At 36.0% G+C, this 26,657-nt stretch overlaps 1 protein-coding gene across 2 annotated transcripts in view; it reads left to right on the forward strand.

Annotated features, from left to right (window-relative positions):
• Nucleotides 1–6,032: 6,032 nt before the first annotated feature.
• Nucleotides 6,033–26,657, forward strand: part of mAChR-B (muscarinic acetylcholine receptor) — a 184,431-nt gene continuing 163,806 nt past the window's right edge. The window contains exons 1-2 of one of the 2 annotated variants that reach the window (XM_069133600.1): nucleotides 6,033–6,061; nucleotides 6,912–7,004. The gene's annotated coding sequence lies outside the window, so the exon portion shown is untranslated. Of the gene's footprint in view, nucleotides 7,005–26,657 lie in introns of both variants that reach the window. The other variant, XM_046614052.2, reaches the window with a different exon arrangement.

The raw sequence follows: 26,657 nt of genomic DNA on the forward strand, positions 1-26,657 counted from the left end.
AAATCAAGGGTATCTCCTATCTGAGGAAGCGGATATGCATCTTTCTTGGTGATCTCGTTCAACTTCCTATAATCTATACAAAACCTCTTGGAACCATCTTTTTTATTGACTAAGACAATGGGAGAAGCCCACGGACTAGAAGACGGCTCAATAACATCTGCTGTTCTCATATCCTCTACTAATTTTTCAACTTCCCTGCGACCATTTAAAGGAAGCCGTCTAGCTGCCTGTTTAATCGGAGCGTTATTCCCTACATCTATCGAATGCTTAGCTATGGTACATCTCCCGATGTCGGCAGAGTCTTTAGCAAAAGTCTCTTTAAAATCGTTGAAAAGGCAAACGAGACTGTTAGTCTGAGCGATATCTAAATCTTTAGAAGACCTAGTAAAGAGTTCCGTGAGATAAGAAGGAACGACTAAAGAGTCCGACACATGTTCTAAAACGCGCAAAGACGAGAGGGTTTATTTCTGTTCAGAAGAGTTAATAAACCTAGACGTTTCGAGGTTGATTTTACGGTAACCAGAACAGAGAGTCGAATCCCCGGTAGAAATGACGCAGTTGTGAGCGGAAAGAAAATCTACGCCTAAAATGCCTTCATCTTCTATATCAGCTACTAGAACTTCATGTGGGGATTGAACACAATCTGCTACTGTTACCTGCACGACCATCTTACCTACTACAGGGGTAGTTGCTCCGGTAGCAGTGCGAATAGACACAGAAGGAATAATTGAAGCAAGAGACGAAATCATATCAGGACGAACAACGGAAATTTCGGCTCCAGTATCTATCACCCACAAACAACTTAGTCCGTTAACGGAACCTTTAGCATATAGGCCGGTACGTCGCAGGCCTCTAACCACGAACTGTGAAGCAATAGGGCTAAGGAACTTGGAAGAAACCGATGATATCCGCCCTTTCGAAACATCGGTAGCTAGTTTCCCGAATTCTGAGGAACAGAAGATTGCGCTGCCCAAACCGGATTAGAGGGAGCCCTCTTGGAGACATTTTTGCGCCACGAATCTTCCGCAGTCTTCAACTGACGGTCGAGTTTAAAACAATTCTTCGCGATATGACCCCTTACGCCGCAAAACTGGCACTCTGAGACAGGCCGATTGGAGTTTGATCTATTGTAACGAGAGAAACCACTATTTTTCCTTCCTGGAAGAGAATCTGAGCCAGGCTGATTGACTGAAGGACGGGACGAAGAATTTTCTGAGGGTTCAGCTTGGCTCAAACGATGAAGTTGACGCGAACCTAAATCCGCCTCGTTTATGGCTTCTAATTCTAAGCCTTTAATAATAGCTTCATGTAGAGAAGTTGGAGCTGCGAGCCTCAGATGATACCGAAGCTCCGGATTCCGAATCGCATTAATGAATTTCGCCCGAGCTATCTGATCTCTAGCTTTTTCTGCACAATCAGTAAGAGAATGTCGAGCGAGACGTTCGATGTCATTTCCGAGAGAGGCTAAATCTTCCTTGGGCCCTTGACGTCTATTTTCGAACTGAGTAAAATAAAGTTTGGAAAGATGTTCTTCGCCAAACCGGAGTTTAAGAGCCGCACAAATGCTGTCGAAATTTTCAGAATCCGAATCTGAAAGCGATCCAAGAACTACCGAAGCCGGACCAGACAAAGACGCTGTCAAATTAGCTGCTTTCTGGGACGGATTCCAACCATTAACCTTACTAATCATGTTAAACTGACGTTCGTATAGACTCCAAGCAGACGAACCGTCATACGAACCGGGCTTCAAATTCGATTGTTTCGAGGGCAACTCTACAATACTCGCGGGAGGTACAGAGACCTGATTGAGTCCGAACGAGCTCTGAGTCTGCGGAGGGAGAACATTGACAGTTCCGCGTGATTTTAAAAAGGCCAGGAACTCTGCCTGAATATCTACGCTAGGATGAGACGACGCGACAGGAGGCTCAACTACTTCCGAAATATCACGTGACGGAACATCGTGGCATCGCGGAAAAGAGCTAACCTGAGCTTGTCGCGAGACATGAACAGGTGGAAAATTTTTAGCAACAGGGGAAATTTCGCCTCCCCCATAAATAGCGTCAGACCTTAATTGATCCGGAATTGAATGAATGGAGGTCCTCCTTGCCGGGACCGGGACTGAAGGAAGAGAAGTCCTTCTACCTGGGGATGGAACTGAGCGTATCGGGAATTCCTGCGGCCGCTCCTGAAGCTTCTGCAAACCTTGCAGGATCCCGATCAGCGCCTGAGACACGATTTCTTGTTGTTGACGCTGTTGCGAGAGGAGTTCGTGCAGAAGATTCTGCTGTTCTTGTTGCTGCTGTTGTAGCAGTTGTTGATGTTGTTGTTGCTGTTGTTGATGTTGTTCTTGCTGCTGAATCTGACGCATCAGCAAATCTTGGTTTCCCTGGATGAGCTCTGCCAAGAGAGCTAGCTGGGGCTGAACCTCAGCTTCCGAACGACGAGAAATGGAAGGAAACGCTGGTTCAGGAGAACGCTGGCACGATGAAACGCGTCCGGCAGCTCGTCGCTCCGCGCGCGATGCTCTCAACGTAGGAGTTCGTTGCATTATTTTGAATACTTCTTTACACTCAAAATCCACTCAAATGGCACAGAAGAGATCCCACTTCTGACACCAATGTTACAACGGGGGAAAATTACGAAAGATCTAAGAGAATCAAAGAGTTCTCTGTGCGATTTAAGCGAACGCCGAGCCAAAGAAGTCTCACGAACAAGGAATATTAGACAGAAAATGGATGTATTTTAACACAAGCTCTCTTTTTAAAGTCTAGAGACTGACTGTTTTTACAATAATATCGGTTGACGCAGCAACCTTATTCTTTTTAAAGACATAAGAGGTTTATAAACGTCTTTTATCTATGATGACTACTAGATCATTTAAAAGGGGACAAAACGGGTGATTTCACCCTTTGTAACAATATAAAGGAACAGTCTGAGAAGCATACGGATTAAACGATTCTAACTGGACATACCTACTGTAGTCTAGTATGTTGGTGAGGCCTTACATCGGCGGAAGGCCGGACTGGAAGCTCCTATGAGTTTACGGTTTACGCAGCCATAATTGCTAACATATGCTTGCGTACACCAGTGTTGTCAACTTATCAGAAGCATATTTCTTTGAATGGCGCCAAAACAATTCCTTAGATTTCATATTTACGCGGCACCACAATAATTCTTCAGATGTTCTAATGGTGCCAAAATAATTCTTCGTATTTCTCATTCACAAGAGTGTTATTTGACGGTATTGGAACTCAATAAATACAGGAATACATGATATATTTCATTCTTCGCGTTATAATATGAACAATTTTCCTCACAATATATAATGATAAATAGCCAACGAGGTAACACAGAGAGATTTATATCATACAATCTGAAATGTAAGTATGAATACATTTGAAACTTTTACTTATGTGATGTGTTTTTATTTTTAATATCTAGGACCACCAATTTGTCTAATAAAGTGCGTTTGAAAATTGCAGACGCTATCTAATCGGTGAATATGTTCACAGGAACCTCACAATTCGTTGATCTCGGGCCTGTTGTTCTCGATCACAGACCATATTTAGAGAATTCGCTTTTAGGCAAGAGATTTCGTCAAGGATATTCTGATTCTGGCCCGAACAACAGTATTTCTTATAAAGAAAACAGCTTTTCTTTTTCGAACGGACGCTAATTTCTATAGACCTAAAGAAACTTCAGGGTTGTTAACCGCTGTCGTACACCTCGAAGCCGTGGCATAAAACGATCGACACTGCGAGGTGGCGGCAGCTGGTCCGTTTCGAGAATCGGTAAGCTGGCTGCCGGCTCGGCTGACAATTATCTCGTCGCAATCTTTGTAATCTTTTGTAAAATTTTGTCATTGTTTTGTATTTTCTCAAGTTTTCTCTGTAAACCTTGAATTCGTTGTAATTTGCCGGATGGATTGCAATGTTTTCAATCACAATTATAATCTTTTTTAAATTCTTTTGTATTTCGCACGTTATCCTTGTAAACCTTAATTTTCTGGCAATTCTTGTAATCGCTTCCCAGATTACACAAAAGGCAAGAAGCCTGTACGTGCAGTCGACGTTTTCAAGTCATCTCTTATTCGACTTTAATCTTGGTAAATAATCGACTTGCGGAGTCGTCTTTCATTTGAAATCTAAAAATTTAACTAATGTAACGTATAATTATTATTTTTTTTTTTTTTACCATTTGTACCCACAGTGGCGTCAAGCGTGCGAAGTGTAATGTACAATCAATAATCGCGAAATTATCAAAGAGCTTACGACGCGCGGCGGAGGCACTTGTGAAATCATACCTAATTCAGGAAGTTCCAGTTCAAGTGTACTCAAGTGTCTGTGAGTGTTGCCTGTCTGAAGATACTTCCGAAGCACATGAGAATTATTATTCTAGCTTACTACGCGGCTACGCAACAATCAGGATAAGTTTTTTCTCAATTGCGAAAACCTCTTCTCGCGTGTCTGCAATATGTTGCTTCCCGTGAATTTGCGGTACACAAACCTCGGGTTGCCAATGAGGACCGTCAGCACCATCAGTGAGGGTAAGTGAGAGAACCGGGAAATTGTTATTTTGGAAAATAGTTCTTCTGAAAAACGTTAATTGAAGTCTTACCGGCGAATATTTTTTCTGCTGCAAGTTCGCCGTTTTAAGGCCAGAACGGGAAAGCGACGTCGAAAACAGTCGAAATCTGACGTTTTTTGCACTTACAGGAAGTGCAAATTCGTCGAGATTGTATGGTATGATGTGACTTTTTTCTCATATATCAGCACTAATGCCCACTAAAGTCTCGCGGTTACCCATTTCTTTTTTAACATTATTACTTTTATAATAAAATATACTGAGAACGTGTCCAAAACACGTGTATTTTAAAAGAGAAAATCCACCCTGTTGTCGGCACGGGTTTGAGTTGAGATAAAAATCTGACAAAATTAGGCCAAGGTTTTTGAATTATTTGAAATTAATTTAGGGAGTATGCCTGAAAAAACCCTAAATATGGGACACCCTAATCTCCACGTTACGCAAAAACTTCCTAAGCCAGTTAAAAGGCTAGACTAGAGAATTTTCTTCACTAGTCCTATTAAATAAATACAATAGTAGATGGTCACAAAATTTTCCGGAGAATGGTATTCTATGGGTGAGACGGACAGATTAATTTCTACGGTACACTAAATTGTTTTTTTTTGAGTTAGTGATCCTTCTTCAGACGATATTGTTCAAATATTGAGTCAGACTATTTATCTCAATTACATTAATGCAAATAATAAATGAAAGAAAGTCTTGATTGCCATAAACCAGACCTGGAAAATATCGTAATCTTAGATCTCTGTAAAGGTGGCATTTGTTATTTTGTGAAAAAGGGCATCCGGATCGAACCTGTATTCACAGAATTCTATTGCCTGAAAGAACCTTAGGCTAACTTCTATACTTTTTGTTGAAACCGCCGCGCGCCGCCATTGTTTCACTTTTGATAAAAAAAAAAAAAAAAAAAAAGAATCTTCATAGCAAAATAGCGGCTTTCGTACTGATTAATAATCCTTTTAGAAATTTTATTTCAGACAATATTTACGGCCATAATCGTGTACACCGTGAGGACTCCTTTTTTTCTAAGTCATTCTGAGCCTTATAAAATAAAGATAAATAAAATGAAAATAAACGTTTGAAAGTTTATTTTCTATTCTTCACGAGAACTTCGATTGGGCATACAAAAAATCAGACTGATCATCGTATTTTATCCATCGAAAAAAAAAAAAATCTCGAAAATCAGCTACTTTTCGATCCGTTACACTAGCATGGTCCCTCAAATTTGTCTATGATGAGACAATCGAGATTGATATTCACCCATATCAAATGTGTATTGAATCTGTAACACGGTGATGATTTTATTAATCTGTGGTCGAACGCACGTTTCGCCCCCCGCTTCGTAAGAGGCATCGCGCATCTATCAGGAAGCGCTTGCGCGACGTCGTCGCGGAACTGACGCGCGTCGTCGGCGACGTCGGAACGCCGTTGACGCTCACTTGAATTCCCGTCGCGCGTCCGTCAGCCAAACCACTCGGTGAGCCTAGCCAGCTAAGGACGAGCATGTCGGGATTATTTTTGGCGCGTCTTTTTGCGAATTTCATAATAACTTGAAGAATATTTTCCCACCCAAACTTTTCTCCCCGATTCAATCGTTCGTCCGTTGCACAAACTCAGTCTTCCTGATAATTTATTAGCGTTTGTTTAAAACTTTTCTTTTGCATTCTTCGCACCTGCATATCAAAATCGAATATGGGAGTTCATGACTCGCGGTGTGTTTCGCGTTCAAATCTTCACTTGTTTGTTTTGCATTTGAATCAAGTCACGCGTCCTTATATCACTGATCGTAATAAATGTATATTGTTACCAGTATAATAAACCTTGAAATTGCTCATCGCTACTAACTTTGTAATTGTACGGAAACTAAAAAAACAAAATTAACCAATCCATATCATTATAAGTATGCGGGCTTCTTGCGGTAAAATATTTGAAATTCGTTAGCTGTGGAGCAGTATTGGTATATAACTTAGTTCATAAATGCTGTGGAATTGAAATCAAGTTAATTTTGAAAACTGTGTAACGTTGTCTTAATAAGAATTGGCGAGAAAAGAAAAAAAAAAGAAGGGAGAATCGATGAGTACTCTGGTGATGAAGTATTTTGAAGTTGCCGTTTCCCTGATGACGGAAAACCCGGAAGAAAGGAAACGCGTTTAATGTATGAATAAGTGAATGAATATCGCGACACGCAATAAGACCCTATATGCCCTTGTTCTACCATATCACGCAAACGCTTTTCTTTTCGTTATTATTGTCTTAAATGCCTTTGTCCGATTACTTTACATTGGAGTGATAAGTTACAAATGATCGAAAGTTTAACTCTCGGAAAGTGAAATAGGAATCAAACTGTTTTACACGACGCACGGAATGGAAGTTTGATCGACGAGCTACCCCCTCGGGACGTTCTCCGTTTCAATCACAAGGTAAATTATCAATCGATCACTATTATTTTCCCTAATATTATCAGAATATACATTCCAGGTTATCGAATAGAATGAGGTTTTTTCCTTATTATTATTCTTCTGCCGGCTCTTCTATATATTTACGTTCGTTGGATAAAATCATTGAACTCCATTTCGGCTAAAATACCAAGCTAATTGATTTGAGTTATATGCCAAATTCGGTCAAATGGTACGTTGGGAGTGACAAGAATGAAACGAAAAGTAGCGATCTGACAATGCAATTTTCGATTTCAACGATGTAACTCATGTTATGTTTCATGTGTTCTCCACGTATACTCAACATAAATGAGAGGTCTATTTTTTCAAGATAAAATTTTTCTCTGGTGTGTATTAAGTTTGTGTAAAAATTGGCATTCGGATTTTGATGGTAGATTAGCAGAAAATTCTTGTTTTCATGGAAAAGTACGAATTTCGAGCATTTGTTTACATGTGCTGTAATTGCAATAAGTAAATAAACAAAGTTTGAATTTTTTTAGACTCAGAAATATTTCGGGGACCACGTGGTACCAAAAAACTGTTGTTACCAAAAAAGTAGTTTGAGAAATAAAAATTGATTGAAATGAATTGGAAGGTTAAGGACACAGTGACATTTTCGTTACAATTCAGTCAAGGTGTACTTTATTAATTAATGATTTCGCGTTTTGGGCGAAAATATTAATGATTCGTGAAAGACGTTGACGAGTTTGTGTATCATCATAAAAAGCTTATTCAAGCTTTAATTCTCATAATTAGGATTTTGTATTGTGATAGAATCTCATTATTATCCACTTCTTAAGTCTTATGTTCATGATAACAAGGGAGTTTCGATGCAGTTAGCACGCAGTTAACTGAGCGGCTCAGGCCTAATTACATAGGGACAATAAAATTAAGCTGAAGTGTAAGCACGCCTCAAGCGCGTATTATGCTCTGCCATTAGTTAAAATTTAAATTAAGTTCTACTTAAATTCGAGTCAATACGTTGAAAGAGGGTGGGGGTAAAAATATAGAAAGATCGAAAAATTGACGGGCCACAATATCGAATTTTTAAAGAAGCCAAATCTTAATTCATAGAATTTAAAAATGTTGAAGGTATGGAGAAGTAAAATAATAGGAAGGTTAGAACATAGAACGCCGAACTGTAGAATCATCAGAATCCCTCTCGATACTAAAGAATCGTGTATAGAATCTCGATTTTGTCGTTCTATGTTTTGTCGTACTGTATTTCGACTTTTTGTACTTAAAATTTTCTATACTAGGACTATCCACATTTTTAAATTTTATGAATAGGATTCTTGCGTGTATGAAAATTTAATATTCTGGTCCTTTTGTCGATTGACAATTCTAATTTCTCACTCCTTACCGAAAAGTAGGCTTCAGCAAGTTTGCATTACGGATGTAATTGCAAAATTGACAGAAGTATAGATAATGCATCGAATTCATCAAAACTGCGTTCACTCATTCTGAACAAGTTTGCAAAATTTTGCATAGTTTCCATAGTTTATTGTTATTGCTTTAATTTACACCGGATTTATAATTAATATTGACACAGTCCTTCATCACATGACAGGCCAACTTTTGTAATCTAACAAAATCTACATTTTACATTATTTTTTCGATATTCATCGTAAGCGAGAAAATGTTTGTGGAAGACGTCGTTAAAATTCAACATAATCTCATACAATTTACTCACAAAGAACGAATATTGAAAATTAAACTAGATTCTGTAAGGTATGAGAAAAAGTCCTCACTCGTATAATTTGCATTGGTTCAATTGAACGTCTTAGAGTCAGCAGCGTGTTAATTTTTAGACTATGATCAAAATATTAAGAGATGACTCATTCTTCGCAGTGAAAATCTGTTTTATTTTGTGAGGAATAAATTGTTAAGGTATTATTTGGAGTAAGCTGTATCGGAAGACCTGACATAATTTAGAATTCACAAAACGACCAACCAGACTAGAGGTAATGTCATGTCTGTGATTGAATGCCACTGTGAGCACATGTGTCTATGTATAGGATTAAAAGTTACGTATTAGGTACATCGTGTTCTGTTCAATATGTAAGGCGCGACGAAGAGAACGTATATTATTCTGGAACAGTTATCTGAACCGTAATATCTATGAAATCACATTAGGCGGGTGTAACCACACGGAGGGAAAGAATTATTTCAGTCAAGTGATATCGTTTGATTCAAATAAATACTATAGTCAAACGTGGCGAACACGATACTTACTTATTTCACCAAAACACTTTTGTCGGACGAAATACTTGTGATTTAATATAGAATTGAATCGAGTCTTTGAATGATCATGCAGACTATCAATTTATTCACGACACAACACGGCGTGAGTTTCTTGCGATAATGTGAATATTGTGTCAAGAAAATGTGTGGTTGAAATGACTAGAAATTTGATTTAACGCACCTCAATCTGTTGGTTTTAAAAGTATGAAATTGTCGTATCAGAACAAATTAAGCTTGTTTTGATTCATGCTTTGTTGAGTCAAGAATTCAATGCTGCAATCGTTGAAACAGGTTGTGAAATTTATTCTTACAAAAATCTTTCGCACTGACTAAACATTACAATTATTCAACTATTGTTGAATCAAGGGTTTCGCTTGACTAAATTATTTTGACAAACTGACCAAATGGAAATTGTTGAATTGCAGTCATCGTATTTGGAACAAATAAGAGATACTAAATTGAAGGGAACGGACTCCAACAAAATCTATTTTCTTCATTCAAGATTTCTTTCTATGTACGAATATATACTTAATGCAGCTACCTCTTACTCACTTTTGTTTCCAAAATTTGAAACAATTTCGTCATTCAAAAGAGAAGGAAAGTGTGAGAAACACGCAATGAATGTTTGAAATAAAAGATTTATTGCTCGACAAACTACTGATTTTCCGTCCGACATTAATTATGTATTCCATAACGCTCGCAAAAATTCATATCCATGGTAGTCATGTTTTCATTTCTATTTTTAATTCATTCGAAATAAAGAATGCGAGATATTTGCGGGATAATTTCTCTGAAGCGCTGAATTTTCCGCCAGATCGAGATATAGCAGTGAATGCAGTAATATCCATTACGCTCACGGCGTATTTTACACATGAGAAACCGTGGTGTTCGTGAGTAACGAATCGGCTGAAAAGTGATATCGCGTGTTTCAAATTTTGGACAATTTTCGGTGTACAATTTCTAAAATCCACGACCCTGAAAATCGTAGAATTGGATAGTATGCCATCTCAAACAAGATTACTGTCAATTTTCATCTCTTATAGACTAAGTCTGAACAGTTACGTCAATATTCGAAGAGAAGAAATACTTTGTGAACATCGGATATAAACGAAAAATAATGGATAGATAACATAAAAATCATCATGGTCTTTGAATGTTTTTATTCATTTTCGTTTACAGTGTATTTACAATTTGAAATACTACGAATTAGTATCGCAACTTTCATTGCAGTAATAACACGTAAAAACGTAAAATAGCGTGTTTCTCTTATCTATCAAAGATACTGATATAGTGATACTTACCTCATGTGCTCACTTCAAATCTTTCAGTTTTTTGTTATAAAATTCTTCATTATGTTTCAATTATCAGTTGTGGCGGACGTCAACAACAGAGAAGAGTAGTAATATAAGGCCGCTTCTGGCTCAGTAATTTTTAAAGAATTTTAAATTCAGGGATATACTTTAAACATTCCATAATATATCTACAAATAATCTGGAACCAAAAAAACTCGGCAGTTGTTACCAAAAAAGTATTTTATTGAATAAAAAAATTTGCAAAGAAAAAGGTGGGACGCTGAGCATCTCAGGGTGCATTAAAGGGTTAAGGGCATGTACCCAAAGGATTATTTTTTCCGAGAACAACATATTTGAAAAATCGATTTTCACAATTCACATAGATTTAGTCGACCCTTTATGTTAAATAATGGAGATATTTCTGAAAAGTGGATATCATCGAAGAACAAAGGTTACGTAAGGATTCTGAGTTTAAATCCATAAGGATACCGAATGATTTGAAAAGGTGTTTGATTTCGATGTCAAAAATTGAGGTTATTTTACGTTACGCGTAAATAATTTCTATGAAAATTGGACGACTTGCCACGTTGGAGGCAATCAAATAATCTTCAAATGAATGAAAATGAAATTGAATTCTTTTAGGATATATCAATGAACAAACGAACATTGTTCACCTTTTATTGATAGTATGAAAATCTGTTAATTCACACAATACCTAAGTCATGCTGTGTTGACAATAGATCTTACTTAAATGAGAGTAGCAACAATAACAATGCGTTCAGGTTATAAGAAAATTAGAAGTAACAATTATTCGAAATATTAGGTAAACCAAAGTTTTATATGTAGTGCAAATCAACTAAATTTAAACTGCAATAAATACAAATAAAAAATTTCTACACTTAAGGTTGATAAGTTGACACGGAATAATGGCTGAAGTTTAAATACGTTTGCGTGATTGTGTAAATGCGTGAAAAAAACGCCGGAGCGCTCAGCGTTTCTTCGCTCAATGCGGCTGATATGAACTTGGCCAGGAAACATTGAAATATACAATCTGCTCAGATACGAGCTGCAAGCTTCGTACAGGAAGCTGTTATAAAGATATATGTCATTGCAGAGATTATCAACTCGCCGATCTTTCAACAGGGGAAGTTATTGTAATCTACCCCGAAAATGAAAAGTTCGTTTTTCACTTGAATTCTTTACCCGACGATATCTCGAGAACTAACAAATGGATTTAGATGATCTTGATTTCAATCGATGTGTTTCATTCCGATTTGGAACTGAATAGATTGCGATTAGAATCGGTCAAGTGGCGCCCAGGTTATTTGTAAAAGTAATTTTTTTTTTCAACAATAAATGGAAAATGATCAGATCAATTTTAATGAAATTTCATTAATGGCTTCGACTTTGTTTAATTTACAACTGATTATTTTTTTAATAAAACTGGCAGACTGCACAAGTTATTTTTTGCAAGAAACCTCTTTTTAAACAGCAGTAACATTAACTAAAATTTCAAAACATAGTATGTATAATATTATACTGTATATGGGGCAGTCCATAGCATTTCGACCTGTGTCTGACCCTTAACCTCTTGGATTTGCCCCGCGATTTGTTGTAAGATTGATCTCTCTTTGAGAGGCACTCAATTTTTTTTTAGGCTTTTTTAACACGACTTTAATTCTGAACAATTTTTTAAAACCATTCTATTGATCGATACAATTTAAAAATCTGAAAAATCATGTGTCAGGTATCAACTTTCTTAAGCTTAGAGCCGGAGTATAGAGATTTTTCCTTCTTACTGTTTTCAAACTTTTTCCGAAAAAAAACATAGTAAATTAGAAGCGGAAGTCATTCTACTATAGATGGCTGCTGAAACAATTTGATATGTCACACAAGATTTTTGAAAATTATTCCAGATTCTTAATTTGCGTCGATCAATAACATGGTTTTGAAAAATAGTAGAAAATCAAAACCCTGTCGAAAAAATCTTTAAAAAAACAACGAGTACCTTTCAAAGTGAGAACAATCATAAAGAAAACCGCGGGCCAAATCCGAATGGTATAGACTGTCCCATATAGATATATCTACATCATCTCTAGTAATTAGTTGTTGCCCATCTGTCTACAAACAGCATGGTCCTCATTGTGCTATAGCGATCAAATTAACATTCATATGCATAGATATCGTTCAATTCACGGCTAGATTTACGCTCAATGCGGTTTGATTTACCATGTATAAAATCTCTCCTGTTGACTACGTTCATTCATACTGTACGGAAGTAAAGGAGTTCTTGAACCAACAAAATAGAATTTGTTGAAGTCCATTCACTTCAGTCTATAGTTAGGGAGCTGGCTGCCATTTTGGTAAATGATTTGTTCGTCTTTCATATCGATAGGGATGAAAGTTTAGATTAATACAAATCGGTTTGGGCCAGTTAATTAAGGTCCTACATCCGTGCGTTTTTGAGTTACAGCGCTTCAAAATTTTTTTAAAAAAAGGGGGTAATAAATCATGTGTCCGTGTCTGCCTCTTGGACTGATGGTCAGAATCGTCCTCAGAACGTTGAAAATCCAGAGGCAGACATGCAGGGCCCTGCATTATCACGGGACGTAGTTGTAAAAATGTAAAAAAAAAGCTCTACTAAATCATTTGTTCGTCGTTCTAGTTGCGTCCATTCAATTCAACAGGACTACCCGAATACAAAAAAAAGTTGGCAGACATTTTTTACTGATTTTGAGGTGTACCATTATTTGAAGTTCACGCAGAATCAAGAGAAAGTGGGTAGTACGGCTATTTATTGTTGGTATTAATAGTTTTAGTATTATTATATTGTTCAGTCTTTTTTATTGAATCCAATTAAAAAAATGAAAAAAAAACAGTTTATTACAACGTTAGAAGACGCAAATAAATTTAAGGATGTATGTCATTGAGCGTCCCAGCCAAAAATTGTATACGATCAGACTTTTCGTACTTTGTTACTTAATAAGAATCTGAAAAAATTAAACAACATTCGGCAAGCTATGAACAACAATCATCAATAATAATACTGTCCAAAAGTTATTAACAAATTGTTTAAACTAATAATTATTTAACAATTTATTATATATGTATAGGTATATACCTGCACATATATCTATGTATGGGTATGCCCCAACTCTCTATGGAGTTATAACGTCCTCACTTTCTTCTCTCTAAGAAAGAAAGACAAACTATACAGTTTATTTTATACCTGCGGGACAGCAGGTAACAGATTTAGAACCCGAATTTTTGAAATATGTTTTTATAATTGTTCCTATCGATTGCTTGTATGTAACATTAATTATTTTTATTAACATTTTGGAGGCGCAGAATTTTTTACTTGTGGCTTGGCGCGAACGTAGAGTTGAAAAAAAAATTTATATTCAAATGGTCTGCTTTTGGAAAATCAGGGGTCTGGATGTCTGCCTCTGGATTTTCAACGTTTTGAGGACGATTCTGACCATCAGTCCAAGAGGCAGACACGAACAAATGATTTAGCACACCTTTTTTTTTACATTTTTGAAGCGCTGTCAATTGACAACTCAGCGCTACCATGGTGGCAGAACATTTTTCTGTGGCCCTTCACATTGTTTTTAATCGAACAATTCAGGTCTGCCGAGCGAACATTTCATATACTAGTTTTTAAATCATAAAAAAAACTTGTAGTATATTACACCACTAGGGCCGAAACTATGAATTTCCTGCACTGCGCGGAGTAGGGCCCGAGGCGAGGCCGAGTGGTGTATACTATTTTTCTTCATAGCCGGTCGAAAGTACGATAGATAAATATGCATATCCTTTTTTAATGCCTGCCCGACATTTGTGCACGAGCAAAGCGAGTGCTGCTGGTCGGGGGCAGGCATCAAATACAATTATACTGGAAGAAAAATATAAATTTGAACAAATATCTTTATTAATGAATTAAAATTATAATTATAAATAAATAACAAATATATTATTTATTGTATTAGCACAAATAAGAACGAAATTATTAAATTTATATGATAGTACTATTATAAATTATTATTTTTGTCATCTTTCTATTTATCGCAATCGAAATAAAAGTTGTTGATAATATTTCCATGAAATGTACAGTTTTGATAAAATTACCCGGATTTTGATCAGTAGTTGGATTAAAAGAGATTGATTGTGACGTTTGTTCCGATGATTTTGATCGGATTTTGCGGTAGTTTATTGTCTTTGTTTTTTGAAAAAACCAAAATTGGTTTTTTTTTTTAAATGACTAGGTTTTATCATTTCTTTATTCCTAGGTTCAAGAATTTTTTTGTTGTTCGCGGTTCTGAAAAACACCTGTGGTGACTTCGGTATTTCAGGTTCATCAAGTTCATCAATCCTAGCAAGATCCTCATCATCAATTTCAAAATCGTCAGAAAAGGTGTGAAAGTCTACTTTAACATGTGAAGGTTCATCAGAATTTTTTGGATTTGTTGTTTTAACTGAACAGTCGTTTTTCGCTGAACTTGTTTATGGTTCTGGATCAGTTACAGTGGATGCGGCTATACATATAGGTTATGCTTTCATAAATTTTTTCTCGATTTTTCATCGAATTCTCCACATATCCTATAAAAAGTTGAATAAGATTTTCAGAAACAAAATAAGTATCATTTCAGTACCTATTCAAGAACTAAATATGAATATAATAAACTCATTTTTAACGATCATATTATAAATAATCTGATTAAAAAAATAACCTTGTGCAATATTTGTAGATTTCCATCCTCCTAACTGTTTCAGCATTGTTATATTAGCACCTGAGTTAGATAATAATGTCGCGCTAGTTCTCCGAAAACAATGTCCAGTATACTTTTTAGAGTTAGGCAATTTTAAATAGGATGCTATCAAGTAAGGCGTTTCACCGATTTTATTTCTACCGATGACTTGCTTCAGGCATTTTTCATTATAATATTTGATAAAATATCTGTTGGTAAAAGTCTCCTCAGGTCTCAAAGAGCTGTATTGCTTGACCTTGGGATAAAAATGTTCCCCAATTATAAATTTACGAGGAACATCATTTTTCGTTTCGCTAACAGAAACAAGATACTTATCACCAAGATCTTCGATATTATCCAATTCAATTTTACTAAGCTCATCACATCGCATGGCCCCATAAATGCCAAATATAAGAATAACCTGAAATAATAATAATTATTATTATTATAAAGATGAGATTTTGATTTAGTGAAGAGCTTGATAAAATTAATTTTAAAACCTACCTTTGTAACTAAATGTGTAAAGTTTGGTGCATTATTTATAAAGTCCATTATTTGATTCCACTCAAAGATTAATGACTTTTTAGATTTATGTCCTTTAGAATTGTTTTTAATAAAACTTCTCAAATTTTAAAATTTAATAATGTCAATATTTTCGTTTGCACTTAAGGTCTTTTTTAACATTGATCGAAAGGACCATAGAGTTGGAGGGCTTAACCTCTTACTCAATTTTTTAAAATATACAATCAAATTAGTCTCTTCTGAAGTTGACACAGAACTTGTATGGTCTATCTTCCATTTTTTGTACGCATCGTAGACTAATTTGTACCTGTCTGCTGACTTGTTTGGTAATGTGCCGGTTTGTATTATTTAAGTCAGCCTCTGCATCAAAATCTCTGATCACTTCTTCCTCGTCCATAGATTCGTCACTCGAGGTGATTTCACTCGTTGTATTTTATTTTTGAGTATCTAATTAGAATCTAATTAATATAAATTAAAGAACTTTAAGTTTATCTCTCGATCCTGCGGAAAAACAATAACACAGTTATGGTTAACTATGTGGTAGTAGCCGGCAATGACGGCAGTTGTGGCAGTCTGGCGTACCGGCATGCACGAGAGACATGTTTATTTCCGCTGTTGTAGAGGGCGCATCCATAGCGTTGGCAAGGTGCAAAAGTTAGACTTTCTGCCTTGAAATCAGGGCCGAAAGTACGTACTTTCGACCGAGGTATGAAGAAAAAGTATTTTATTGAATCAATTAAGTATTGTGTTCGCCGCTTTTGACTATAGCATTTAGTTGAATCAAACGAATATCACTTTAAACAAATAATCCTTTCCCTCTGTGAATCAATAGTGCATCGGAGAGAAAAAAATCTAGAAAGGATCTTCTTTAAATGGCGTCTCGTTGATTGTGCTTTTTTGAATGGAATGTAATCCGAGACCAACATAAGGATCGGTTGGGCGAATTCGATTTGGTCATAGGGTCTTGATAGGATAACTCGATTGGAACCTGCTTTGTAACAACGTAATGCGGAAATGGCAGGGTAAACCTCGTCAGGTTCTCGTAAGGTTATTCAATTTGATTCTCGTAGAGTAACCCTATCAGATCAGTACTTGTACGTCTGATTGAAATTCGGAGATAATGTACAATGAATCTTACAACTAAACTTCTGAAAGTGCAACATACTTAATTTATTTACATCTGTACAGAACGACGCAGATACAGCATGACACCGTATAAACCGCATTTAGGAAACTTTATCACAGTCGATGTCGAACAGAATGTCTCACCTGGGACGAGACTTTACCGAGTTTCTAAACGACTTCAGGCTGACTTCCGGAAATCACTTGAGCACAGGCTTAACGGCCGTGTGAGCCATGCGAGAATCAAGGCCCGGACATAACGCGTTAGCAAACACCCTAAGCTAGATGATATAAAATTAGTCAACTGATTAGAAAAGAAAGAGGCGGAGAAAATTGTATGGAATAATAGTGTTAGGTGCAAGGATTTGTACTTTTCAAGTTCAGAGTATAAAAGTAAAAAATTACTTAATACTGATCAAATTATCAATTACCCAGTACAGATGGATTTTGTATTCAGCAATGCAATGAGTACTAAGTAATGATGTACTTTGTATTTATAATTCTAGTAATTTCAAAGTACTGCGATATTGATGTACTTGGTACTTGTCAGTGCTGTAATTACAAAGTACATAAATCGAAAAATAGGCTGACTTGGTAAATCCATTTTTTTCTTTCAAACATGATTACATGTGATCTTATCATTTTAAATTTACGCGGTTATATCGTTCATGCTAGCAGCTGTTTTATTGATGTATACATAAAATTTCAAATTAGTTCTGATATTCACCATATTTACCGGAGAATCTTTAAACTTCTTCTTTATTATTGTTATAATTTCTTGCTCATTTTTGTTTTTACTGTTATGTTTTTCAGAAAATGAACAAATTCTTCCCCAAAAATGTACGTTGCAACTAGTTTGAATTTACAGCTGAATATTTTCTCATATAAAATAATCTTCAGGTATTTAAGAATGTCACAAAATGCTAAATTAGCATGTAAGTTTTTACACTAATTGTACAACTTTAATTACTATTTCCTAATTCACAAAGTACAAAATATAGTTGCACTTAGTACATTCTATTTCAAAAAGTCCGATATAAATTTGTACTTAATATTTTGTATTTCATAAACTGCGAAGTACATCAGGACTCGATATTTAGTCAATTTCAAGTACATAAGTATCGTTCGTAATTACTGAGGGTAATTTAAGCACAAATGTACTCAGAGGTTGCCCATCCCTAGTTGGGTGGCACGCACAGAATGCCAACGATGCAAAATCAAATGAGTAGGTAATAATTAAACGAAACTATAAAAGATATCGAAAATGATGCCGACCAATTTCAAGCCTCGGCGACCATAATTTGGCAGATGTGTACTTGGGGACAGGAGTGAAAGGAACACACGCAAAAAAACTAAAACTAAACGAAATTTGTTCGAGGCTAACAGATCTTACAGTATCTTGTACAAACAGGCTCGTGAAAGGTCGATAATATAATATAAAATTCACGGTAACTGACCTTAATAACTCATGCAAAAATAACTTGTAAAACATAACTCACGATAAAAATAACTTGTGGCAAGAATAACTCGTGACAAAAATAACCTGTAATAAAAACAAACTTAACCAAAAATATTATTGGATAAAAAAGAACCGAAACCACAACGCACCATCCCGTGCGAAAGACGCGGAATGTGACTGTCGCAATGCAAAGGTTAGATCAAGTTCGGCCTCCGTATTAATATTGTTGGTTAAGGTTCTTTTTGTTGAAGATTATTTTGTCATAAGTCATTTTGGTTGATCTAATATGGCGGACTGAAAATGTGAAAGTGATCGGAATGGCTCGAAAATGCACACTGAGGAGTCTTTTCAGCCACCAAATGTGACCCCAGAAACCCCCGAGTAACAAATTTCAATCGAATAGGATCAAGTTTTGTACTTTCAGTGCAACATATTGGATCCAGCATCTTGAATTTTGAATTCCTGACGTTGGATTCGTTTTTGGCAACCCCAAAAACCCAATATTACCGAGTTACACTTCTCTAGTCCACATAATCTTCCGACAATTACATTTATTCTGTCAAAACAGGCTTTCAAGACTTTTTTATTTATAGCGCTTATTATATTCGGGGAATCTTCATAATATCTCTTAAAACCTCAACATTGACATCCTAGAAGCTCAAATATGCAAAAAAAAAAAAAAAAAAAACGCCAGCGATAATATCTTAAAAATTAAATGTAAGTTTTGAATCACCGATTGGAAAAAGGTGTCTCATATATGTATATACACTTCTCGCAAAAATTAAGGGAACAACAAAATTTTCGCAATTTCTTGGTGATTTTCAACAGGCTGTATTTCAGTGAAAAATGGTCGTGCAAGAAATAAAAAAACGAAGCTTTTGAAGCTTGAAGACTCTAGTTTTTGAATTTTTTGGTTAAAAATTTTTCGAAGCACTAATAGCCATGCAATCCTTGGATAAAGCACGAAGAAAAAATTTTCAAAATTTTTTACATTTTTTTTTTCGCTCTACGGGTATGGAAAAATTTTTCCGAGCTAAACCAATGCATAGGTCGCATAGCCTGTTTATTCAGCTTCAAGATGCTTTTTTTAAACCTCGATACGACCATTTGTCTTCGAGATATCGAATTTTGAATGCCAAAGGATCCTTTTTCACTCAACTGCCGATATCTCTGGAACTACTGGTCGCACAGCGAGCCGAAGGGCAGTTTCTTTTTCTGCAGAAAATTTCCTACAAAAATCTGTCATGGTTGATGTCAAAAAAATTTTTTTTCCACCTGTAGCGTTAACGTGAAAAAAGAGCAAAAAAATGCCATTTTGCCTTTTTTTGGATAATCGACTGTATCTTCGTTAATATTGGGGGAAGAGCTTAGGTTAGAAGAAAATTTTACAGCCTAATGTACCCCAAAGGTCCCCCTAAATCGGTAGATCGATCGGTTCAGCGGTTTTCCTGGACCGATTGATTGAAATTTTGACAAAATTAAGGGAACAAGGTTCCTTAAGAAACAAAAACCTTGTTCCCTTGATTTTTTCAAAATTTCAATCAATCGGTCCAGGAAAACCGCTGAACCGATCGATCTACCGATTTAGGGGGACCTTTGGGGTACATTAGGCTGTAAAATTTTCTTCTAACCTAAGCTTTCCCCCCAATATTGACGAAGATACAGTCGATTATCCAAAAAAAGGCAAAATGGCATTTTTTTGCTCTTTTTTCACGTTAACGCTACAGGTGGAAAAAAAATTTTTTTGACATCAACCATGACAGATTTTTGTAAGAAATCTTCTGCAGAAAAAGAAACTGCCCTTCGGCTCGCTGTGCTACCAGTAGTTCCAGAGATATCGGCAGTTGAGTGAAAAAGGATCCTTTGGCATTCAAAATTCGATATCTCAAAGACAAATGGTCGTATCGAGGTTTAAAAAAAGCATCTTGAAGCTGAATAAACAGGCTATGCGACCTATGCATTGGTTTTGCTCGGAAAAATTTTTCCATGCCCGTAGAGCGAAAAAAAAAATGTAAAAAATTTTGAAAATTTTTTCTTCGTGCTTTATCCAAGGATTGCATGGCTAATAGTGCTTCGAAAAATTTTTAACCAAAAAATTCAAAAACTAGAGTCTTCAAGCTTCAAAAGCTTTGTTTTTTTATTTCTTGCACGACCATTTTTCACTGAAATACAGCCTGTTGAAAATCACCAAGAAATTGCGAAAATTTTGTTGTTCCCTTAATTTTTGCGAGAAGTATATATATATATATGGGACGCTGTTTCGCAAAGGATTAAGAGGATGCTGCAGTCAGGTCACTTATTTTGACGATCATCAAAGCCTACGTATCACGAATGTAAAACTGCCATAGTCAGCGCAATTTCATGTGCAGTGCCGAATGAGAATACCCGAAAAATGTTGCCAAGAAGTGTATTCCTGTACCATATATTATAGGAGTACGGAAACTACAGAGTTTTTGGATATACTTGATCGGCATTTTCACTTTATTGGTGCGTAGGCCTCGATGATGCCACGACAAAAGCAGTGACATTTTACTCTCAGTAAAAACTGACTGTAGCATCCTCTTCAGAGATACACTAGCTTTCACGTTATCACCAGACAGAGGTTTCTCCCTCTAATCCTTTCTTAGTTCCACTCCCTTCTTGTATAACTCTCTCTTTCTTTCTTTCTTCCTGTCGCCTTTACTTCTTTTTCTTTCTTATCCTCTTGTGAAATTATACGTACTTGATTGAGTTTCGGTGATCGGTGCCAGGAAATGAGACTCGGGCCAGAACCATAAAGACCTACCAGGAAAGAAGATGACCGTCCAAGCGAAGGGTAAAAAGCACGGCGTGAATCTGAAGAAGGGAAAAACAGCAGCGAGTGTGTGTCTGTGTGTATATGCGCGCGCGCGTGTGTGAGAGAGGGGGGCGGGGGAGAAAGAGAGAGAGAGAGAGAGAGAGAGAGAGAGAGAGAGAGAGAGGAACAGATTTATTCGACGCCCTGTGACAAAGTCCCCTCAAGCGCGTAATCCTTGTGTGCAATGTGTATAGACAAGTTTTGTAAAACATAGTATCAAAGAATATACAATCTTACTGCTGCTGTATAATAGATAATAAACTATAAATAATATGAGCCGACGAAATATATTAGTCATACTGCAGTAGTGATACAAGATTTCGATTACAACGTTCATGAAAATATTATAAAATAGCAATAAAATTATAAATAAACGATTTGAATTAGAGATAATGCAGGGTAACGAGAGAGGCGCTCACTTATATCCAAATTGATACGTCATACGATACAGTATGAGATCAATAAAAATATTATAAAAATATTATCAGAGTAGTGCAACTCGTGGAAGTCGTGAAAATCGTGAAAATTATGAATATAATGAATATTGAATTTCCGAAGACATTCCGATACCAGTCGATTTAATGTGAATCGTACTAAACAGAGTAAACGAGTATAAAAATAATTGCATGGATAGATTCAAAAAGGCAGGGCATTGCAAATGGGAGAGGATAACCAAGACATAGATAGGAGCCCCTGTCAATGCAGGTGCAATTATGGTAATGTCACACGTCGATAGATTGCAGGAATCGGAACGATTTCGTATTCAATTTCTAATAGCTTCATTTTTTAACTATTTCCAATAATTTAATTTCGAAAATTCAGAAAATCGCGTCAACGGTATGGTACACCTAACACGTGAATCCCAGAACGAAAAAATATCCCCGCTAAGAGCTAATCACACTTGATAAATCTAGGTTTGATACAGATTTTCACCATGAAAAATTCCGTGGAAAAAAATTAAGTGTAAAGTAGAAAACACAAAATCTCATGCGATTCTTATGGCGAAAGAAAAGCCTCGTGAGTCGTGACACAGCATAAGGAGTTGAAGTAAAAATCCGAAAAAATTTGGGACGGTTTTTGAATTATTTGAGATGGATTCGAGGGCCCAGATGAAAAAATCATCAACAGCGTACTTAAAGACCATCCTAGTATAGATGTTATTCAGAAAATCTGCATGATCTATGGAATATTAAATTCATGCATTTGATCATGATTCCTTTATCATTCCAGTCTATAAATTTAAGAAGTCAATCAAAATGTTCAACTTTTCGTACAAAAAAATGTTCCAAAAATTATTATTTTGCACTTCATTCATAAAGCGGAAAGTATAAGGCTATATCGTACTACAAGGTAAACCGTAGTACTACTCTTTAGGAAATGATATATAGGTTAGTTTGTAGCAGGTTGGGTTAGATAACTATTAAAGTAATGTATTTACACGATACAGCCTACTCTCTCTTAAAGGCCAAAATATATCTAAAAATATCAAATTTTCAATCTATTTTCCATGATTTTATTGAAACTCACAAAACATAGTTTTTTTGAAAATTAAAGTATAATATTTTAGTCGCAGAAAAATAAAAAACTTCATCTATAATACGTAGTTGCTTGGTAGTTTGTGGGATAATCCATACACTCTCGACGCAAGCATATGACCGAGGAAGCGTGTGGATGAAACAATATATCAAGTTTGTGTTTTATTCAAAAGCAATCTACACGATATGTCGTTCGTGAAGCGAATTTGTCGCGTCCCAGGTTCATTAATCCGGAGAATACAGCGAGCCTTTCGCAAGTGAAGCGACCGAGTTGCCCCTGTGCTGTAGCCGGAAAATCTCCAGCGTTAAAGCAATAACACAAAAATGTAATTAGCGCGACGATTAATCTGTGATTACAGTTTCGAAGCTCGATGCGAAATCGCCGATAGATATACCGACATATTACTCAGCTACGTCTGGGGCAAAAAAACATGCACCGTGGACATTGGCCGGCGAAAACAATTTATAACTCTTGGCCCTCCAGCCGCTCGCGTGTCACCCTTCTTCTTGCATGCTGCGTCGGAACCTAAATGCTTTTGCCATTTTTCATTCCCTTGCCGTTGACGCGCCGCGAAAGATAGATTGCCTATTTTTCTTCTTGTCAATATCAATGTCTGCACATTGAAATACACGGCGTACAGGTGACAGTTTTTGTCCTTCAAATTGTCAACTGATCGACAGAATCAATCCAGCGTTGATGTCAATTGAATCTTGGGGTGTAAAATCTTTTCCCACGGTAGGGCCGAATAAGAACCAGATCTAACCTCACTACCCTTGATACACGAAGGTAAAGGATTATTTGAGTCGAGTGATATACCTTTGATTCAACTAAATGCTATAGTCAAAGTCGTCGAACGCAATACTTACTTGATTCAACGGAATACTTTCGTCGGACGAATTACTTGATCGAATGGAAATAAGCCTTTGAACGGTCATGCTCTGACTATCAATTTATTCATGATAACACGGCGCGAGTTTCTTGCAAGAATGTGAATTTTGTATCAACAAAATGAGTGTCTAAAATTACTGAAAATTTGATTGAATACACTTCAATCGTTTTGTTTAAAAAATGTGAAATAGTTGTATCACTACAAATTAAGCTTGTTTTAACTCATGATGTTTTGTTGAATCAAGAGTTCAATGGTTCGAGCAGATAATAAAATTTGTTGCTGCAAAATCCTTTTGCACTGACTGAACGTCAATGTTATTTAAATATAACGTGTCCGTCAAATCATATCATTCATAATTCTGGTGACTCCAAATTTTGTGAGATTTAGCCGACATTGAATGGAAAATACCCGAAAACTCACTGTTGTATATGGAGAAGTATAAATTATAACAATATATATAGTTTGATAATAGTTTTTGTTCATTTGTCGTCGATATCAATTTCAGTGCTCGAAACTTGGTTCTAAGCGTTCGACTTCGTAGTAGACTCCCCGGTCTTAAAACTGTCTCTGAAACTATTTCCATAGCGAGAGAGTTCACCACCTAGTAGCCGTTTATAGTAAGCATATACCGACGATTACAATGAATATATTCTCTACTTATTTCAAAGCATGTGTTGTTTCTTTTAGCTCGTAAGCAAGTTAGACTGACTGATTCAATCAGTTCTGCCAAACAAGCTTCGGTTAGATGAATAAATTATGGCTTTCGACCGATGTACATTTTTCGTTAGATTCATGTACTTATCTTATTTGAAGTACCTAGTCGTTTCTGACAACTAACATGCGACTTAGACGAACAATGCATAAACTTTAAATGAAATGATATTTAGTTATCTCAATTTTGGATACACATTAAAAGGTTCACTCGAATCAATACTTCATTCGATCGCGACAAAAAAGGTTTGTGTTGAATCAAGAAACTCGCTTGACCAAATCATTTTGACAAACTAACTAAATCGAAATTGTTGAACTGAAGTCATTATGTTTACAACAAATAAGGGATACTAGTTTGATGTAAATGGACTTCAAGAAAATCTGCTTTGTTGATTCAAGAATTCCTTTTCTTTCGCGTATTTGCAAGGAAGGACATGAAGCCGTACAAAACCGCACAAACTTTGCCCGTAGAAGTCGTTAGTGGTTTTCGAGCTGCTCTGAAATCAGAGCTGAGAAAATTTAACGGGATATGAAAAGTAGCATGGCGAAAGGCTCTCTAAGCTCCGCGGTCAAACCTCAAAAGGCTACTTGTATAGCGGGTGCTTGGCAGAACCACAATAATCTCTTGCAAACTGTCTGACGAAAGAACAGAAGTCTTAAGAGGATCTTGGTTACTAAATCTTCGCTATTTTAATAACGAACTTGCATGTATACTTTCGGGCACGAAGAGAAACAAATCGTTAAATCAACCAAATCGATTTGGTTGGGTAAAAAATTCTTACTTCAGTCAATATTTTGTGTGAACGATTATACCGTATTTGACGTAATAAATTCTGCCAGATCAAATCAACTAAACGAGTTATTCGGACCATGCGGTTAATTAGATTGAAAATTTGATAGGTCCAAACAATATTTATTTGTGTCAACTCAATGATCCTGTCGAATAAGAGGGTACCTGCGGTTGGATGCGTGCAATCGCTTCAAGTAAATATTTTTTTGCCGTAAAAAAATGCAGTATTTCGCCGAAACAACTTTGATCCTCTTGAATCAACCTATATATGTGATTCAGTAAATAAGTTCATTTCGTCAAACTAAGTGTATTTTAATCTTTCCGTTCAAACTTATGTATCATTGACTACGTACGGTTGAATGGACTTAACGTGCTTTTTGTCAGGAACTTTTGATGATTGGAGGAAATAAATTAAGTTTCTCAGTCAAAATAAATCTACACCTTGCAGATACCACTTGTTTCGTTAACCCAAGGCAGCGAAAACAATTCGACCAACTGCAAATACTTTTCTTGATTCAAATCTACGTATCAGTCGAAACAACAACAAAATTGTTTTCATTGCAAATAGTTCAATAAATCTATCTGAAATTACGAATAGACTAATAAATTTTGCTACTTTTGAATATTTTGATGATCGAAATAAAAACACCCACTGTGTGAAGCAGCTGGAAAACATAAAGATAAAGAAAATCAAGTTTTCAGTGTGTTATATCAATCACATAAACGAAATATTTATGTCGAATAGATATTTTGTTGATCGGGGGCATTTCGTTCGTTAAATGAACTATTTCATCTACTTTTTCACTGCCTTAAAATTGTTGAAATACTGATGCAATCGTTGTATTTTTTTATAAAATCTTTTCAAGTTATCTGGCAATAACTTCGTATCACTAAGATAAATATATCTCATCATCTAAGCGACCAACAGTTGACCCGAAGTCTGTGCGATAGTCTGGCGTAGTGGCTAGATTGAAAATGCGTTTTATCTGACTTACGAAAAATTATAATATATTTGCAAGTTATTCGCGTTAGTGTAAAATCTACCAACTGCCGTAATTAGGCTAAAACTTTCAATTTTATTTTTGATTATAACCATTCCAAATGATTGCAGGACTTCCTTTAATTCCATTTAGTCTCGTAAATCGAAATTTATAGTAATCCTAATAGAACATTACCTTACTTTATAACCTGAGGATTTGTTTATCCGAACGATATGAGACTACAGTCAGCAAATAAGTTGTTTCAATTAATGATTGAAACACTATACTGAACTGGATGTTTAATTGCTTGTAGATAACGGTAATTTTGTCAACCAAATATTCAGTTCAGTTAACTGAGATTTTTTTAAACCAACAGAACATGATGTTGCGTTGATCAAAAATTTGATGGATCAAAAAGTAGGATATTCAGATCGTCAAAATGATTTTCATATTAACTATATAATACAGCTCGTTCAACTTAATATTTCGTTGACTGAACATCTTCCTAT

This window comes from Neodiprion pinetum, chromosome 2, assembly GCF_021155775.2.
Source record: "Neodiprion pinetum isolate iyNeoPine1 chromosome 2, iyNeoPine1.2, whole genome shotgun sequence".
Classification (NCBI taxonomy): Eukaryota; Metazoa; Arthropoda; class Insecta; order Hymenoptera; family Diprionidae; genus Neodiprion; species Neodiprion pinetum.